Raw genomic sequence first — 5,792 nt, 5'->3', positions numbered from 1 at the left:
GAGAGAGAGATATTTCAAAAGATTTTGTTTATATATTAATGAGAAAGAGAGAGAGAGAGAGAAGAAGGAGGAGAAGGAGGAGGAGGAGAGGGAGAGAGAGCCAGAGCATTAATCTCACATACATCATACTGAGAATTGGAGTTGGGATATCATACTTGAGAGTCCAATGTTTTGTCCACCATCCTACCTCCAAAGCATGATGTCACTGCTCCTGGGCCATTATTTTCCCCATTTAAATTACACACACACACACACACACACACACACACACACACACACACACACACGCACGCACGCACGCACGCACGCACGCACGCACGCACCAGCGCTAGAGCTCCCCCTGGTGCCGTGGTATCTCACATGTGGTGTCAAGGCTGCACACATGGCAAGGTATGAGTCCTTATCTCTCCAACTTTTTATCATATTTTTAAAGACTATTTTGCTCTTTTTTGCAAAGATATTGTTATGGATTAGATGGTCTCCCCCAAAAGACATGCCCACACATGTCTCCTGAATGTCTGCATGTGAACCTGGAGAAAAGATCTTTGTGTTGCTCAACAATTTGTTTGGCTCTCTTTTCAGCCGCCGGGTTCCAGATGCTAGCATGATGCCAAACAGACTTCCCTAGACAGATGACCCACTAATATGTCCTGCAGCTCTGCTTTCCCAGAGCCCCACCCTACTAGGGAAAGAGAGGGGTATCCTGGGAGTATGGATCAACCAGTCAACGCCCATGTTCAGCGGGGAAGCAATTACAGAAGCCAGACCTTCCACCTTTTACAACCCACAATGACCTTGGGTCCATACTCCCAGAGGGTTAAAGAATAGGAAATCTATCAGGGTAGGGGATGGGATGTGGAGATCTGGTGGTGGGAATTGTGTGGAGTTGTATCCCTCTTATCCTATGGTTTTGTTAATGTCTCTTTTTTTAAATAAATTAAAAAAAAGATGTTTTGAAAGATTACATCAAAAAAAAAAAAGAAAGAAAGAATGAAAGAAAAGGTCTTTGTGATTAAATGAAGGATCTTGAGGTGAGGAGAACAGCCTGAGTTTCCCAGATGGGCTGATAATGTAATAGTGAGTATCCTTATAAGGAACATATGTGAGCATGAGTGTGTGCATGCGTGTGTCTCTCTCTCTCTCTCTCTCTGTGTGTGTGTGTGTGTGTGTGTGTGTGTGTGTGTGTGTGTGTAGGATTTGACAGACAGGAGGGGAGGCAGTGTGGGCAGGATTTCCAGGAGGAGGTAGGAACATCTTTAGAAGTGTCCTGATGCTGACTGCAGCCCGCTGGGTTCTGGAACTTCTAGAAGGATGCACGTCTGTTGTTTATGGCTGCCCAGTTTGTGGTCACTTGCCATGGCTTCACCAAGGAATGAGAGCTGAAATCTCAAGATATTATAAAATGTAAATATTTAAGTTTTTTTTTTTGCCTCCAGGATTATTGTTGGGGCTCAGTGCCTGCACTATGAATCTACTGCTCCCGTGGCCATTTTTTTTTTAATAGGACAGAGAGAAATTGAGAGGGGAGGGGGAAAACAGAGAGGGAGAGAGACAAAGAGATAGCTGCAGACCTGCTTCATTGCTTGTGAATTGTCCACCCTGCAAATAGGGATGGGGGTGGGATGGGGTGGCGGTGAGCCTGGGTCTCACACATACACGGTGTGTGCTCTGTCACTGAGTCACTTCCCTGGCCCTGGGCATATATTTTACTTTAAAATGTTATATATCTTGTGGCCTAATAGGTGCTATAGTGGATATGATGTTGGACTCTCAAGTTCCCACTTCACTCCCCAGCATTGCATGTGCCAGAGTGATGCTCTGATTTTTCTTTCATAAATAAATAGATATATTCTTATAGAATATATATAATAGATATTGTGGTGACCCCAGCAGGAGTTTGGGACTATTGGCATACAAATGACATCACCCTGAGGAGGTGCTTCAGAGAAGGGAATGTATAAAAGCAAGGGACTTGGAGCACGTGGCTCTCTTTGGCTGCGGCTTCTTCTCCTGGTCAGATGCCTCTCACTGGAGGTGCTCCAGGCATCCATCCGCCAAGTCTACTTCTCCTGGGAACTGAACACATGTGACTCTGGTAGCCAGTAAACTTTTAGACCCCTCTACAGCCATGAGTAACCTTTACCAGAGCTGATAATTGTTTATCTTATGGGACTAAACTTTTGATAACTATAATCAGACTTTATAGACCTAGCAGACGCTTAACCCTTGATGATAAGTGCTTATTTTGCCTTTTACCTGTTTCACCCTAATAGACTTTGTATTGTCTAAACCAGTTCCCGGCTCCCGCTGTGAATCCTTCTGTGCACCACAACAACAGCTCCCCACCAAACCCCTTATTAAGTTAAATAACAACAGATCTATTCTTAAATATAGGATAAATAGATACATTATAATAAATAAATTCTTAAATATGTATTAAATAGATGTATTCTTTACTATATATGTATATATATATATATATATTTCATGGAATATTGCTCATCTCTGACTCCTGGTGGTATTGGAGATCAAATCCAAACCCTCTTACATACAAGTTCTATGTGCAACCATGCATATCTCACCAACCAGGAGATGCATTTGAAAAGTAAAATTTGCTACCAGAGATCAGTGAGAGAGCCCTCTTTGCCATATGCATGGCCCAGGTTCAAGCCCCAGGCACACCACATGGAAGTGTTTATAGCTCTTGAGGGAAACTTTGATGCAGTGATGTTTCTCCTTCTCTCTCTCTCTCTTCATATATATATATGAAAAAGTCAGTCCAGAGCCCCAGTTCACAAGAAAAAAGGAAAGAAAAAAAAAAAATCCTCTGCCAATGTCTTAGACGCTAGTTCATAGCAACAGTCATAGACAATCCTTCTAAGAAGAAGCCTGATCTTCAGCTCAGTCCGCAAGGAGGCTCCCTGCTCCTTCCTGTTTCTTCTTCTTATGGCTCCAGGAGGGACCAGCTCCAGGCTTCTTGTATAAAAGGAAGTGTAGGCTCTTACTGTTGGAGACTAGGGCTCCTCCTGGGGCTGGTCATTGTACTATTGCAACGGCGAGGGTGGGGTTGGAAGCTCAGCTACATGATTCGGGACATAGGCCCATGGTGAGGCATTTAGGGTTGCATTTGAAATTATTGCTTCTTTGAGGCTTTGTTGAGAAATACTCACAGCTGACATTCTACAAGGTCTCATACCTGTATATGTGATGGAGTTCATCCTCACAATGGGATTCTTGGGTTGTGTTTTTCATTGCCATACCCCCAGCACCAGGCAAACTCTTACACCCAGTAAGGATGGTAGAGTTGCATTAGGTGAATAGAGAGGGCCTCACTTTTATTGGCTATTGGTTGTGCATCTCCTGTGCCCCAGAATCTTAAACCACAGCACAAAGTTTGTCTGTGAGAGTCAGGAAGACCTATCCTAACTGACAACATTAGGGCCAGATGGTGGTGCACCTGGTAGAGTGTACATGTTACCATGTGCAAGGACCCAGGTTCAAGCCCCTGGTCCCCAGCTGCATAGGGAATGCTAACAAGTGGTGAAGCAGTGTCACAGTTGTCTTTCTTTCTTCCTTGCTGTTTGTCTGAACCCAATAGATAAATAAAAGATATATATTTTTTAAGAAAAGGAAGTTGAACATGAATGGGATATGTGAGTAGGGTCTCCCCAAACCTCAGGCCCCTCAGCAGTGAGGTACAGACACTCAGGCCTCCCTCTCAGCTTGTTCTGGGGCCCCAAGGAGAGATGTAGGGAGACCCTGGGCCTCTGGAAATGATCTTGTAAGATGGCTGTCAGCTTGTTTGTTTGTTTGTTTACTTCAAACATGTAGCAGAGCTTGGAGAACTATGCCAAAGGTGTGGTTAATTATGTCTGAAATGTCCCCATTGTTGGCCATGATGTTTAAAAGCTCAGAGTTCATTGTGAACTCTAATCCTTGTGTGAAATGGAAACCCATTTCAGACCGTCATTCCTCATTGACAATCTTCATCACATCTTTGGGACTGAAGGAGAGGGACTCATTGGTCCTACCCTAATGACCTTACTTTGCAGGACTCTCTCCTCCTTCTTCACAGTATGGCAGCTTCCTGGGACATGACTGCCCCCATGTGGGACATGTTGGCCTCTGGGAATGCTTGGCAAGGTGAAGACACACTGGGGTTACCTCAGCTGGGGCTATGCTATGGGCTGAATTGTGTTTCCCCAAATTCATGTTGAAACCATAATCTTCCCTCCCCCTAGTACCTCAGAATGTGACTATTTTTGGAGGTAGACACTTTCTTTTTTAAAAAAAATATTTATTTCCTTTTGTTGCCCTTATTGTTTTATTGGTGTAGTTATTGTTGTTGTTCTTGATGTTGTCGTTGTTGGATAGGACAGAGAGAAATGGAGAGAGGAGGGGAAGACAGAGAGGCAGAGAGAAAGATAGACACCTGCAGACCTGCTGACTCCCCTGCAGGTGGGGCACGGGGGGCTCGAACCGGGATCCTTACGCCGGTCCTTGCGCTTGGTGCCACGTGCGCTTAACCCACTGTGCTACCACCCGACTCCCCAAGGTAGACACTTTCTAAGAGTTACATAAGGTCAAATGAGGGCATGGGCACTCTTCCAATACAAGTGGTGTCCTCACAAGAAGGGGAGATCAGGACATTGGCATGCAGTATTAAGACAAAGGGAGAAGCCAGCCCTCGATAAGTAAGCCACAGACAGACCCCTTGGGAGAAACTGACTGCCAACACCTTGACCTTAGACTTCCAGCCTTCTTCTGAAATGATTTAAGAAAAATACATTATAATGTTTTTGCTGTCTAGTTTGTGGTACTTTGTTATGACAACTTTGGAAAACTACAGACTGTGAGGTTGTTCCCTGTCTGCTATCCTGCCCCATCAAGTTCCCAGGAAGACACAGGACACATCAGGGGTTCAACGCTTTATTATATCACAGAGTACAGAAGGGCCACTTGAAGGTTCACTGGAGGTTTACTATACCCAGGTGAGAGGGGAGGGGCAGGTCTAGCTCTCCAGGGTGATCTTTACAAGTGTAAATGCAGAATTAACTTTATTCTGGCTTCTTGCTTGTGACTTTAGGAAAGTCTCCAAACTTCTCTAAGTCTTGACTCCTTGTTTGTGAAATGGTACAGATGACTTTTTTTTTTTAATCAAGCATTCCTCAGCTCTGTGGTACTGGGGATTAAATCTGGAACCTCCAGGGCCACAGGCATAAAAAAGTCCACTGCATAATCACAATACTATCCCCATAGTCCTAAATGGTATAAATGGCAGAACCCACAATGCTGGGTTGTTGTGAGGAGTGAATTAGACAGTGCTTGTGACTGTGCTTAGTACAGGGCCTGGAACATTGAAAATAGTCAATGGGGCTGGCAAAATAGGTCACACTTGGATAATGTGATGCTTTGTCACGTGTAAACGCTAGAAGAAGAAGAAGTGTACAACTCAGGTTCAAGCCTGGTCCACACTAGAAATAAAGAAAGGAAGGAAGGGAAAAGGAAGACAAGAAGAAAGAAAGAGGGGGAGAAAAACAGAGAAAAAAACCCAACAAATTGGTAGAAGCTATTATTATTATTATTATCATTATTATTATTAGAAACAAGTCTGTTTTCTTCATGGCCAGACCAGCTTCAGAGTCTTCAATGTGGCCTATTAGGAAGACAGTCTGAATTGCAGGGAGGATCCCACTGCTCCCTGGGGAAAATGGGAATCAGATTCTAAATCGAGGGTTGCTGAGTTCAGCACCCATGAAAAGCACTTGGAAGAGTTCGCAAAGAGCTTTAGT

The 5,792-nt window shown here is 44.1% G+C and overlaps 1 long non-coding RNA gene across 1 annotated transcript; it reads left to right on the top strand.

The window, feature by feature from the left end:
- Positions 1 to 299: 299 nt before the first annotated feature.
- LOC132535330 (uncharacterized) lies at positions 300 to 961 on the top strand. The gene is made up of 2 exons (XR_009547126.1): positions 300 to 390; positions 583 to 961. It is a non-coding gene; the product is annotated as an uncharacterized LOC132535330 (long non-coding RNA).
- Positions 962 to 5,792: the final 4,831 nt, after the last annotated feature.

The sequence above is a fragment of the Erinaceus europaeus genome, chromosome 2, assembly GCF_950295315.1.
Source record: "Erinaceus europaeus chromosome 2, mEriEur2.1, whole genome shotgun sequence".
NCBI lineage: Eukaryota > Metazoa > Chordata > Mammalia > Eulipotyphla > Erinaceidae > Erinaceus > Erinaceus europaeus.
The sequence above is the reverse complement of the archived record's forward strand: the minus strand, read 5'-3'. Positions and strand labels throughout refer to the sequence as shown.